Source organism: Mastacembelus armatus, chromosome 20 (assembly GCF_900324485.2).
Source record: "Mastacembelus armatus chromosome 20, fMasArm1.2, whole genome shotgun sequence".
Taxonomy (NCBI): Eukaryota; Metazoa; Chordata; class Actinopteri; order Synbranchiformes; family Mastacembelidae; genus Mastacembelus; species Mastacembelus armatus.
This window is the reverse complement of record NC_046652.1, coordinates 11,135,772-11,150,278: the sequence shown is the minus strand read 5'-3', so window position 1 is coordinate 11,150,278 and position 14,507 is coordinate 11,135,772. Positions and strand designations below refer to the sequence as shown.

The 14,507-nt window shown below is 38.3% G+C and overlaps 1 protein-coding gene across 5 annotated transcripts in view; it reads right to left on the bottom strand.

Annotated features, from left to right (window-relative positions):
* slc4a2b (solute carrier family 4 member 2b) overlaps positions 1-14,507 on the bottom strand; it is a 48,749-nt gene that overhangs the window by 24,201 nt on the left and 10,041 nt on the right. For 2 of the 5 annotated variants that reach the window (XM_026292508.1, XM_026292513.1), the window contains exons 1-2: positions 11,328-11,574; positions 2,956-3,026 (exon numbers count right to left, since the gene is read on the bottom strand). The gene's annotated coding sequence lies outside the window, so the exon portion shown is untranslated. The other 3 variants (XM_026292511.1, XM_026292512.2, XM_026292509.1) reach the window with 3 other exon arrangements.

Below are 14,507 nucleotides of genomic sequence, written 5' to 3'. Positions count from 1 at the left end.
ACTGCACCAAAAACTTTACACAAAACACTAATTTTACCTAGTTCAAGACTTTGCAACCTGTGTAGCAATGGCAAACAAATGGCAGCTAACTGTGGTGTTGGCTTGGGTCTGTTGGAGGATAACTTTCTCAGTAAGCCTAGACCCCACCATGCTGAAAGAGTATGGGCTGGCTACACAGGGATAAAGTTACAGATCCCTGGGATCCTGGCTAGAAACCATGGGAACCAGTTTATCTACCTCAGGGTATGTCTGTATTAATACAGTTAGGATAACAATAATTATCAGAAGAAAATAATAACACCAACTGCAATTGCCCTAGTGAGCAAGCAGATTTAAAAACAAATTGTAACCAATTATCGAGATGTTTTTTTTGATTTCTGCAATCAGGCACAATAAGTCTGTCTGAGAACAGACCAAGAAGGAACTGATTGTTTTTTGTGTAATAACAGAAACGGACGAGTGCTGACAGTGCAAGAGGAAGTGAAGACATGATGCGCTGGATATCTTGAGGAAGAGGTAAATCATGTCTTCCACAAGTTTGATACCTTGCAAACTGTTCCTAAATGAAGGCAATGACTGTGGACTTCTTTTTTTTTATCCCAGACTTTTCCACATTACAATTAGTCATAGTCTCAAATGTGCACACTCAGGGCTTTGGGAAAACTATCCTTCTGGGAGGAAGTAAGTATGAAAACAGGAAGAAGTTAACTGCCATGAAGTGACGCCTGTCAGGATGAGCTATAAACTTTGAGAAATGGAAACAGGACAATCTAGTACCCCTCCTCTGTTAATTTATCAATAATATCTGGCTTTTGAAAGAGTTAATGTGTACACACAAACCTGTGCCTGTATCCTACAGCTAATCTGTGTTGATACAAAACAGTCTGAATGTTTAACCTGTGACATTATAATTTAACTCTTCTCGTCAGAGGCATAACGAGCAGTCACTGTCATCTTCACCTGTCCCTCCTGCAGAGAAAGAAAACACAGAGCTGTGTTTACACTCAGACCTAATGTGAGGAGATGCTACCTTGTACCAAGTTACCATGCCAGTGTTGAATGAAGCATGTAAACCAAACTATAGTGCCTTGTCTTGTGTATCGACCAGACAGAAAAAATACAAACCTACCAGACACAAATCCTATCAAATAGATATGAAAATATAAACCAAATATACCAAACTTTTCTACACAGAGGCCTCAAGAGACTAAGCAAATCCCCTTTGTTTACCCGTTAGACTTTATCCCGTTTCCTATTTGACTGACTTGATAGCTGCCAGTGTGTTACCTTCTGAGGCTAACCTGCAATGATTCTGAGGAAATAAATGGTATCTACAGGCTTATCATTTTAAGTGTTGGCAAAGCTAATCTGAAGGCCACCAAAATGTTGACATTTGTATCATACTTTTAGAGAGGTAGGTGACAGCTCAGAGAGCAGGTTTGGCATTTTTTTTTGTCATTACTGAGATCTATTATGTGTCCCACCTGTCGCACAGAGAACAAATATACCTCACAGTCTCTTTGGTATTTTGTAAATTTTCAGTATTGATAAAAGTGCTCTGGCCAGATTCAAAGAAGAGCATTTTCCTCCTTTCACCTAAAATGCAAATAGAGACACGTTTTGGTTTGAGATGTTTAAGTGAGCGCTGCATCAGGAGCCAAGAGATGATGAGGCAGCACAAAACCCCTCACTGAGCATCTTAAAAATAGTAAGGTTTGACACGGCAGCCAGTTTTTTAAATTTAAGCATGATCTGTATTTCAAAAAGGCCAATTTTGCTCTTGTTATAATCTTGTTACTTTTTGGGTTAAAGACAGATAGAAGGTTACATTTTCTTCAAAGCATCGCCTGCTCATAATGACATTTAGTGGAAAGGAGCGAGACAGTCAGACGACTGGACGGGGGTTATGAGCCAGACACAAACTCACAACACAAGCCTACATATTTCTTAAACCAGTGATCTGCCAGGACACTCCAGTCCGGCCCAGCATCAATCAGCAGCTTGGCACACAAATCGTGACCGAAGTCTGCATGACCATGGACAAATTCTATCAAAAGACATAATTAAAGAACAGTTCAATAAAATACACATAACTGCCAATAAAAGTGTCTACCCAGAAATAGAAGCTTGATCACAATGTCCAAACCTCAACCAACACACAGTCCTGTAGTTATAAAAGCAGGACAATGACGGGGGGGTCATTTAACATTTCATTAGAGAACTGGGTATACAAAAAAACAAGACAGTGAGTTATTCACTTGCTTCTACTTACCAGACAATGGATAGTTAAGAAGACATCACTGTTACGTAGTGACATGGAGATAATTCATAGCCAAAATGTTTTATCTGGCATGATAACATGCTATAATATCTGAATCAACATTATTATCACCTGCTGAAGACACATGTAAGAGCTGATGTCAAAAAGCACGTGTGATAAGAGAGAGAGGTTTAATATAGTTATTATATTAGAAATTACACCAGTAAAAAGCACGTTTGTGTTAATCAAATTCAACTGGCTTGTTTAAAAGTGTTTTTACTGTGTCATCCATAGAACTGAGCAGGAATTGTTGTCTGTTATTATGGCTTTAGATTATCATGCCCCAAATCACAGCTCTGCTATTCCTCACATCATATCTTTGATTATACACTTTAATAGGAAAATCTGTTCAATTTAAAGCAATTGAATACAACAGCGACCTGTCTAGGGTGTAAGATCCCTGTGACCCTCATTAGGAATAAACAGGTATAGATAATGGATGGATGGATAATGCTCAGAGTTTCATTGTTGTAACAGGGAGAATACAGGCCAGTATGATTAGAGTTCACCTGACAAACACCATCTCCGGATAATAAATCAAACTTAAAAACAACAAGATGCACAATGGAGGCAAATAAGACAAACTGAGAACATGACAAGCAGGTAAGAAATACAAAAGATGATCCATACTGTACCTTTGTGTGCTTACTGGAGAGAAGCCACCGCAGACATTGTAGTGCAATTCTAAACTCTGCTGTGAGGAGACCTGGGGATGGTCAGCGTACAGGGCAAAAACAAACAGAAGGAGAACAGACAGACAGGGAGACAAAAGAATTCAGTTAGAGAAGTGGAGCGTGAACTCAAGCCGATCAAGTGCCACCAAGTCTTTCGCAGAGCTGACTGCTCTCTCACGCCAACAGGCACAGACTGATAACAGCAGCCTTCCTCCTCAGGATTATGTTTCCTCCTTCAGCATGCTGACAAGTAGCCATGTGACTCCAATGCCCCATTCAACACTGAGTCAGAGGCTGCTGCTGCTGTTCTGACACACAAATCTATCTCTGTCTCTCACACACGCGCGCGTGCGCACGCACACACACACAACCCCAAGCTAAAGGTAGAAAATCAACCCTGCTGATCAATATTTGTGTATTTATAAACTATAACAGTAGTTTGAAAGTCTTAACCTTTTAGCCCAGTGGTTACCAGACTTTTAAATGAAGTCTTTGTCAGATGTGTTTTTGCAACAACTCATTACTGTCTGCACATTTCCACCAGTTGTGGGCAGTTCATCTGACCAGTAATTTTCCTGACTGGTTCCCAGCATCATGCCATGTTCACATCCCAGTTTAGCTAAAGAGCAGGGAACAAACTACAACTGAGATTCATAAGAATGTGCTACATGGAAATTCAACCAAAGTCAACCAAAGGTTATTACAATTCATCCTGATGGCAACATAAAGGTTTGACCAAAATTTCATACCAACCCAACGAATTTGATATACGTCTATCACATTTCCCAATCCATCTTGTAGATGATGAAATAATTTGGTTTTGACTGACCACATGCTTTAATGACCAAGAGAGCGACACTGCTGTCTTTAGAGTGACGCTGGTACCATGCAAATATTAAAGGAAAATGCTTTGGAAATTGGTGGGCAGAGACAATGAGTCAAAACACACAAATATATTGTATTCTGAAATAGCCTATTACAATCTCTTTCTCAATTGAGCGGCAAGAATTAATGTTGCAACACATAATAAGTGACCACCTGGAAAAGAAAAGGATTTCAACAATAAAGAGCCCAGGGCAACATCAAAAGGGGTGCCACAAATGCACACAAAAGCCCTATTTACCACCACATACAAGCAAATGAATGGCATCTCATTTGAAATGATACAGGCTGCAGGACAGGGAGTGAGTCATTATGTGATGGCTGTTTTTAGAACATTGAGCAACTTTACACCTCATGAAGGGCACTGCGACTTTGCCAGGACGCTCTGAGCATCCTTAATAGAGTGAATAAGTAATCGATATTCTGAAATAATGCCAGTGGATTACTTGTGTTGCAAATAAATTCAGATTTTTTTGGGGTTCAAAACAAATCCAATACATGTCAACGTTAGCATTAGCTGTATTTGGGGATGTTTATAAATCTGGACAGGATGTTTATTCATTCGTGAATGTCTGCATGATTCATGAAAATAATAGGGAGGCAAAAACATGTCACTTAATGAACTTAATTATTAACTAGCAGTGACTTTTAATATAACTGTGGAAGCTGAAACATTCACACTGCATCTTTAATTATTTTACAATGTATAGCCACCAGGTTTAATCATTTTCTTGTAGTTCACCTAGATAACACCGGTCTACAGAGAGGAGGCCTCAGAAATGAAAGTAGTTGAGTGTTAATTGGCTCGTGTTTCCAAGATACAGCTTCAGGTCAAAATTGCATCAAAAAAGTTCAATATGCTTGATAACATTTCAGCAAAATGTGATATAGCAATGAAAATGGTACCACACCACTCATAAATGTATCTTTTTATTGATACCAATAACATAACTTTGCATTCGTTTATTGTTTTTTCATGTAACATTTTCATGTTTTTTTAAAAACTGACCGAATGGTAGGTGGGTTGGTCCCATTGCTTTATAGCTTCCCAGGTCAACAACCTCCAAATTATACAGTTTTAAAGCTTATGAAACATAATCTGAATAATATAAAGAATACAAGCTCTAACATCAAATTAAACAACAAGGTTCCATCTTTATTCAGTATCTAAACTGTGCTTTTCGGCTTGCACACTGCCAGGACACAGCTTACTGCCAATATGTCAAAATGCATTATCTGGCCAAGACAAATTTACTCTGCAGAACAGAAATTGTTTTGGTAGAACTGGTAGCTTAGAAAAAAACAGCACCCTATAATTCTCAGATTTGGGCTTTTGACACACACATACAAAAAAAAAAAACAATCAAAACATCTATTTGGTTATAAAGTAACTGTGTATTATTTAATGTCCATGTGGAATAACAGCTGTTGCTGTGTCCTAATGGTCTGACAATTCAAACCTAGAAAGCAAAGTGGATAACCACACCTACACCTTGACATTTTCTAATAAAAGACCAATAAATTAGAGTTATGTAATATTTAGTATCAAAGTGAAGAACGTAACAGTAGAAATTTTCATGGGGTACCATTTTCATTGTTCTACTGTACTTTGTCAAGAAGTTACGGGGCATCATGATCATCAGACACCCCCCTCCCTTGTAAGCAAATATACTCGCCCGTGTATAGAGAATTAGAAATCTTTATTGTGAAATATCTTGAAAACTTTAGCCGACCAGCACCTTTATCACCTCTTTTCTAATTCATTGAATCAAAATATTTAAGAATTAGCACATTTTATCTCATGATTTCCTGAAAATTTGTAGACCAGTGTTACCTGCATGTGCTGGTAAATATATCAGTTTCAGGTCATTTTTTCTTCAAATGCAAAGAAGCATGCCAGAAGTTTCTTAGTGCACTTGGCAATGGAAAAAAAAAAAAAAAAAAAAAAAAAAAAAAAAAACTTGTCATGTCATTACACAATTAATCCCACCTAAAGTCATAAAAGCCGCTAGATTAATTGTGTTTTGCAGCGAATAAAGAACAGTCCTGTGACCTAAACTAGTTACTTGCCCATATAATCAAGCACTGCATTCCACATCAGCTTATATGAGCCTTAGGGCTCAAGAAATAGCCAGCCCCAGGAGGCCCTTGAGTGTGTGTGCATGTGTGTGGGATATAATTATTTGTCCTCAGGGATGTGGGCTCAGAGTGGAGTCACATGCATGTCTTGCGGGGGGGGGAGACAGTCAAAGCCACAGGCAGCTAAAATTGAAGTCCACTACTAAAGTCTGGGGCTTTCCTCAACCCTAACAGTGTCCTGATAATAGCATTAGCCACTGTGGTCTACCTCATAGAAAGGTGTGATTTCATGTGTGATAGTATGATTGCCAACTTTTTCTCAACCAAGACCAACCGACAATGACATTAAACCTTTGTGACATGTTGTTGAGTGTGGGTCTTGGCTTTAGTATGTTGTTTATGTTTCTGCTGAAAGAACCATAAAAACAGCATTTATCTTTTTTCTTTTTTTTTCCTTCTACTGTTCGGCTTTTACAGCGTTTATCTAAAGTATTAAAACAATTAATTCTCCCTCCAGCTTCCTGTTATTCTTCTCTCCCTTCCAATCTGATAGGCCATATCCCTAGAGAAAAAGAAAAAAAGAAAAACTTTTTCCACAGCAGAAACTTTAAGAAGACAAGCACACCATGTCACCAGGTGACCGTAACAGGTAACAACTGTGCGACCTCAATTCAAACTTCAAAAAGTGGAAGTGACAAGACCCCTGCTCTGTGCTCTCACCCAGCCAAGTGTACTGTGATGTAGCTGTACACCTCTCACAACTGCCCTGTTTGTATATCTCTATGGGAATTTGGCCAGTGGTGTATGTTGATAGTTGTGTCTTTGTTGCTACTGAGTGCTTTAATCCGAAATAGCTCAGCAGTTTCGAAGTTAACCAACCATGTCCCAAGCCTTTCAACACAGAGACGTCTCTGCCTCCCTGCTCTGCTCTATTCACAGCCCAATGCCCACCAACTTCACTCAGGGGTTGGTAGCTTCCAGCACTCCGTCATGACTGTGCTAAGACATGTGGACACAGTCACTGGAATAGGTCCAGTCTCACATAGCTAACAGCTGCACTCAGTCAGTCAGTCAGTCTATGCCGTCTTTATCTCACTCTTTGTCCCATCACAGGCTTTGGGCAGCTGCAGCTGCGCTTACAGCTAAGACAGCACCTGTTTTTGGGGTGAAGAGGGATTGAAGCTGCATCTAAGTTAGGTTACATAATGCCTGCCCATTGTCTTCTCCTGCAGAAAACACAACACAACCAGTAGTTAAGAATCTTTGTACACAAAGAATAGGTTGGCGTGGAGTAGGAGGCTAACATGCACTTTAAAATAGAAACAAATCTATAATGTTTTCAACTGGAAAAGTTCTCAAAGTGCAAATCTCAAGTGGAAAGAAAGACATTTATAAGAAAGCATATGAAGAGTACATATTTAGAAGGTAGACAATACATGCATGACAAGTCAATACATAGGTAATGTAACATGGCTACATACTGCAATGGAATTTATTTACCACTTAGTTATTTTAGTAATGTCTGTAGTGTTTAATTTGGGGCTTTGATCAAAAAACAAAAAAAAAAAAAAACAACTTTGATTACTGCTCTACCTTACTGTAGAGTGGCTGGATGGAAAACACTGAGGAAAAGCAGATTACAAATAGGAAAATATTAAAAATATGATTGTATTAAAATATGAACTGGTCTTATGTGAATGAAGCAGAGGGCACTGGTCAGATGTGAAGGATGGAGGGCTGCAGACAGATGCACAGGCCTGCTCCAGAGTGCATGTGACTTGAGACTGGGGTAAAGAGTCATTTTAAGCACAACAGTGACTTAAAACCTACAGCCAGGACAAGACTGGAGTGGCTTCAGGTTTAATCTCTGACTGTCCTTGAGTGGTGAAATCAGCAAATTTTAGTAACTCCAGTCTTGCTGTCTATGACTGTATTTTTGTTATACCTCTATTTATGTAAATTATATTGAATTACAACTCCATGATATATCACCCAATGGAATAAATACATATAACCACAACAAACCGTGGGGGGTCACAGTGAAAGTAGAACTCTAAATAACTGGTGAAGTCAAACTGTGTATAATTTACAGTCCTGTGCAAAGTAGACAAAGCAAGATATTTAGTGACTTGTTCTTAGCTCCAATGGTGTTAGGGTGTGGCACTTCTCTAAACAACATCCACACCTGCTCAGGTTAAACCCGTTTACCAAAAGGTAAAGCAGTGTTCTCACAGAAATGTGATTAAGTGTTGAAGCTTGACCTGGTGCACTTCTAAGTACTGTATTTACTCTCATGAGACTCAGACTAGGATGGAAAGAAAATATCCTCCAGGCTCTGAGAACCTAAACAAAGGCCTAAATTTCATGCTACGGTCAAACACAAATCAGCCATTTATCAATGTTCTGGGAAACAGCGTAATGGGATTACGTTTTGGTGACAAAAAAAAAAAAAAAAAAAAGCCCAACCTCTGCTGTTAAAAGCTGAAAAAGGCATGAGAATTTAATCCTATACTACATCTGTTCATCTGCAGAGTCAAAGGTAACATAAACATACATTTTAATTTAAAATAAAAGAATAAAAACATTATCTACCTGTTTTCCTTCCTTCTATTCTGCATGACCAAGCAATTTACAGCAGGAATGCAAAGATGTTCTGGAAAAATTTTGTACAGTTTTTTTTTCTCCAGAAATAAACTGTTGTCACAAATGCATCCAATATAAGTCTGTTTGACATGTTCCAGTGGGGCAAAGCAAAACAAATAATAGCTTAGGCTTTTATCACAAAGATAAGATTGATCCATCTGATGTGTTCAAGCACCGCACAGGATTATGAGACGCTACAGCTCAGCAATCTGGAGCTGCGTTTTTCTCAAACAGAAAAACAGAACAAGGTCAAATTCACCAAGAGAATTTTTTTAATTTCTGTAATCCTATAACTCCTTGTAGAATAATCTCTTCAACTTGTGTGCCAGCTTTACATTAAAAAAAAAAAATCCCCTTAAATAACCTGGAGTGCACATGGAGATGATATTGGTGAGTCAGCAGAGAAGACACATCCTTCCTCTATCCTGCCAGAGGGCATGTCCTGACATTTACTAGCCATGTGAGAGAAACAATTCTGGGGCTGCAAGGATCCTCCTATGTTGTATATACGATCGAACGCTTACTTCAATATGGGAATATGGATTCATGAACAAAGTGTTGATTAAAAATTAAGGTGTTCTATGTTACATTCCCCTTTGGAAGCTGGAAAAGTAGTAGTTTTCCCCAATTCATAAAGTAACTGTATACAGTTAAAACGGGGCTGTGGCAATTTTCCTTTTTTTTTTGTTTGCTTTTAATAAATTGGTCATGAAATGTCCAAAGTCAAAAGTATTTCTAAGCTAATCAAACACAAACATGATCTTTTATGTCTTTATTGAACACACCCTTTAAACATATAAAGTGAAAGTGGAAGTAGTGAAGAAGTAAAACTATGTTTTAATCAATGGTTGAATCACCTTTGGCAGCAATAGCCTCAAGCAGACATTCCTCTTTGCACATTGTTCATTGTCAGCTTAGAAATACTGTGTTTGATATTTGTGACTTTGGTGAAGATCAGATCACATTTCATGACGAATACGTACAGAAAACCAGGAAATTGTAAACTGTGCCGTTACTTTTTTGTTGCAGCTGTATCATCTGACAATATTTGGAGAAACTGGCAACAACATGAGCTAAGTTGTTCTCATTGGTTTGAAATGCAAATTAAAGTTAACTCTGCACCTTAACGTACAGCTGGGCTCATATATCTTTTTAGTGTTTGTCTGTAATTGTTCTTCAAACTGTATCTTTTGTCTTCCTCATTGCTTTTGTGCAGTGGCTACGATCACGCTGCGATTTGGAATGAATAAAATTCTTTTTCTTTCCTCCACCTAAATTATCTATATGTACCATCAGTAAACTCAAGGGCAAGATAATCTTGTATTTCATATTTCACTGCCATACGATTTTCTTTTTTTTTTTGTTTGCTTTCTGTCTGTCCATCTTGTACTTTTTGATTTTTGAAAAAAGCTTGATAATGTGGATAGCCTTGCACCACCTAAGCACGTCTGTAAATTTTTCCCACGTTAAATCAGAATCGTGAAGTGTTTAACAGCAGACAGTTTGGCTTGTTTGTCAACAAATAATAGTGTCTGTGTCTCAGTAATTGGTGTAATCAGTGTTATTAGTTACACCTGTCAAAATGTGTAAAAGCTCCATTCAGTTGGTGACACATATTTCTGCCCTGGTCATGCACATCCCTGAGGTTGGGAACCACTTTAAAAGGTCAACGCTTAGGTCATTTAAATAACATTATTTAATACAAAAATAAATATGAATAAATAAAAATGAATAAACTGTAAAAATAATGTATAGACAGTAAACTACCCTTTTACTGTGTCCTTTGTGTCTCTAAATAAACAACATAATAGCACACAACGCATAGTTACTCAGAACTGACTAAAATATCTTCACTACTGACTAATCTGCTGATATTTTCTTTATAATCAATTAGTCATTTGTTTATAAAATTTAAAAAATAGCCATCACAAAACCAGCAACCAAGACTATGTAGAAAACAAACATTTCATGAGCTAGTGACAAATAACTTTGCCATCCATTCTTTAAAGAAAGACCCACACTTGGGAATTTCTTGTTGAGAACCCTCAGCTTTGTGAGTTTTAAAGAACAGCTTTCACCACCTGTTGAATAAAGGATCAGTCTCCTGACAAATAATGAGTCAGCAGCAATTGTGATAATCACTTAATTGCTTAGCGTTAAGTCATAAACTAAAACGCATCAGGTTCCTGCTTCTTGTATCTGAGAATCCGCTGTTTTTCCGAGCTTTGTGTGAATTTTAAAACAATCACATTAGATGTTTTGGGTTCTTTTGTTGTACCAAGCCATCTGAAGATGTCCTTTGTAGTGACTCATCAAAAACAACAACACTCAGCAACCGAAGTGACAAACAAAAACACCTTTAGCACCACTCCACTTTCCACATCTCAGCCGTCACGTCAACCTACAAACTCAAAGCTGCTTCTGTGCGAGAGGGACGAATGACTGGATGATGGATGAATGAATGAATGAATGAATGAATACACGGAGCTGACCACACCTCCAGTCTCCACGCTGCCATGATGCATGCCACGTTTATTAGTAAGGACTTGTCAGAAAACGACAAAGCGCCAGACTAGTTAGTTCACTCATCCCATTTTCACACTCGGCAGGGCGAAGAACTGTCTTAACACTCGTCTAAGGAGCCTGGTGAGAGGATTTAACCGCAACAAAACTCACCGTCTGAGCATATTCCAACTAGTTTATTATTATTATCTTAAATCTTTCATTACCTGGTTAAAGACCGATTAGGACGAAGTCATCAACCGGCGAAGTCTTCGGTGCATGTGTGGCAGTTAGACGGGCTGTCCAACGTTAACTGCCGCCTCTCTTCAGGGAAACACAAATCAGCAGGCGAGACCGAGAAACGACCTCCACACTAACGCCGCTTCAACGCGAACTCGTGTTTTCATAAAGCGGAATCCTTGTTTGTCTTACGGTCACACGCAGGCTGGGGTTTATTTATGCTACGTTACCTGGTACTCACCGTAAACTCTCTCACTGGTCTGTTCACCCGGCGTCAAGCGATATGACAACCGCATCTGCACTTCCGGTTACGCATTTCAAATTAAAAGCGTTTGCCTTAACATTTATAGTGCTCAAAGTGTCAAAAGTAAAAGTCTAAGCTCATTGTGCAAAATAGCATTTCACATTAATGTATAGAGTAGTGTGTTAATGGACTCTATCGATGGATTATTGTGTTCATCATTTTAATGTAGCTATTAAAGGTGGAACTAATGTTGGTTTCTTCACTTGCCATTTAATTTACTTTACATACTGCTAAGCAGGGATCATTAAAGACTTATAATTATACTGTATTTTGTTTATTTCATTTATCAAATCAATGTAGTACAAAGAGTGCAATGCATATTATTTGCCTCTGTAATGTAATGTAGTCAAAATATGAAGTAGCAGAAAATGCATATATTCAAAAAAAGTACAACTACCTCAGAACTCCACTTAAGTAAAAGTAATTTCCTGTAGAAGCCTATGTGAACAGTGAAAAAAGACCTACTGCAAACAGGAGTAACCAGACTATGTTCTTTGTTTTCCAACTGTCCCTGCCCTAACAATTCACTTTGTCTTCCACCCTTAACTGAATTTGTATCCTCCAGCTTTTGATGCACTGAATACACCTCATTCAGGAAATCAGCAGTGGGTAGGGAAGGGATAGTTGAAGAAACAAGCCTGGTAGTGGCCCTCAAGGGAACATGGGTTGGGCAGGCCTGATTCATCCATCCATCCATCTTCTATACCCGCTTTTCCTGGTTCAGGGTCACGGGGATCTGCTGGAGCCTATCCCAGCTCTCTCTCGGGTGGAAGGCAGGGGTACACCCTGGACAGGTCACCAGTCTGTCGCAGGGCCACATATAGACACACAAAGACAGACAACCTCACACACTCACACTCACTCCTACCGGCAATTTTAGAGTCACCAATCAACCTAACATGCATGTTTTTTGGACTGTGGGAGGAAACCGGAGTACCCGGAGTAAACCCACGCAAGCACAGGCAAACTCCACACAGAAAGGCCGGGATGCGAACCCGCGACCTTCTTGCTGTGAGGCAACAGTGCTAACCACTCAGCCACCATGCTGCCCGGCCTGATTCATTCTGCTGTAAAATGTATCTGATTCTGTCTAATATTAAATACTGGCTGATCACTAACTATTGTAGTTGCTCAAGATGGAGATCAATAATACACACTTGATAGCTAGTATATTCTGTTTTTTTTTTTTAGCTGAGGTGTAAGTCAGCTGTAAAGAGTCATGAGATAAATCTGAGGGGTTGTGAAATTATTGATCGGAGAGAAAAGAATTAAAAGTCTGATATAAAATATGTAAACAAATTTTTTGGAACTTTTGTTGTGAAATATTGGATCACTGTAGTTACTGAAATCAACAAATTAGACAAGTTTAGAATTTGTCTTTAGTATATTGTAATTACATTACATTACAAAGGTCACAATTGTAGGACGCACCACCTAGTGGTGATGCATGTTTACGTTCATCTCATGAAAAAGAAAAAAATCTAGATTTAAATGAACACGGATTTCGTGCCTTTATTTTAAAGCTGGTGTCACATGAATTCCGGCGTTACTTATTTCGGTCTTGCCGCAGTGTTTTTTTCTGGTCATGTTGCTGCGCCTGCGTATGTGGTGATTCATATTTCTGCTGAAGGTCTGAAGGAGGTAGTCTTTCCACATTAATGCCCACGACCTTTATAAACTGATACAAACTAAATGGCAGCGTCTACAACGTTTGTTATTTTTGTGATGTCTGACAAACGTTTTTCACTTCGTGATTGGGCCTAAAGTGAAAAATGGGAACATCCTACTTTCACAGTCTAAGAAGGTAACAGAAACCTGCATCATCCTAACTACTTCTGAAAATATGAATACATCTTTCAGTGTAAAAGGAATTACCAACATTTTAGTTAGGCTAATTGTTTAAGTCATTTTCCAGAAAATGACTTTAAATGTCAGAACCTTTGATTTTGGACGGTCGACTAAACAAAGCTAGGACTAGGACACGGAAACGCCCCTTTAGAAAATATAAATAAGTAGATCATACCAATGAAATTCCAATTGCCTACTGATTAATTTGTAATGACAAATAATTCATTGCAAACCTAACAATTATAATCATCAAAGGAATAAAATGCATATTAGATTATAATCATTTTATGAGTAATAATTACTATTCTCTATTGATGTCGTTAATCGTGGCCCTGCAACTCATTTGTACCTAGAGCCCTCTAAACGAATTAGAATATTTTATTATCTGATTATTTTATTCCTGAAGACACATTTTATTTAAAGCAACAAGTGCAAAATATATGAAATATTCAAAAACAGTACAGCATAGAGAATGGAAATATCTTGCTTCATTAATTTGTGTGAAATATATGAACAATTAAGTTAGTCAAAACAGTGAGCTCATTTTTTTAAGTGTTCAGTTTCCAGTTAACTAGAAAGGTGTAGAAAGAACAATAGATAACCATATACTTTGTTACACCTAGCCTTTAGGAACATTTATTGATTCAGAATAACAGTGATCTGTTAGACTATGTCTTTGCGCCTGACATGCATGTGTAGTACCGTGCATTGTGCAAATGTTTTATGCACACTAAATGCTTAGACGTTTATCCATCATACCATCATCACCACTACCAGCCAGGAATCTGATCTGTTTCATAGTCATTCTGCAGCATAGCAACAAGCACAAACATGCATTCAGTCTTAAGGAGCAACATTCAGAAACAAGAAAAAAGAGGAGTTCTGAAACAAATGGCACAACTGCCAGAGAGGCCTGATCTCAACATTATGGACACCACGCAATACAATGTTTACTTTGCTGTGCAGGCAAAGTGTGGTCAAATATCGGATTTAGGTTCTATTTACTTCACTTTGC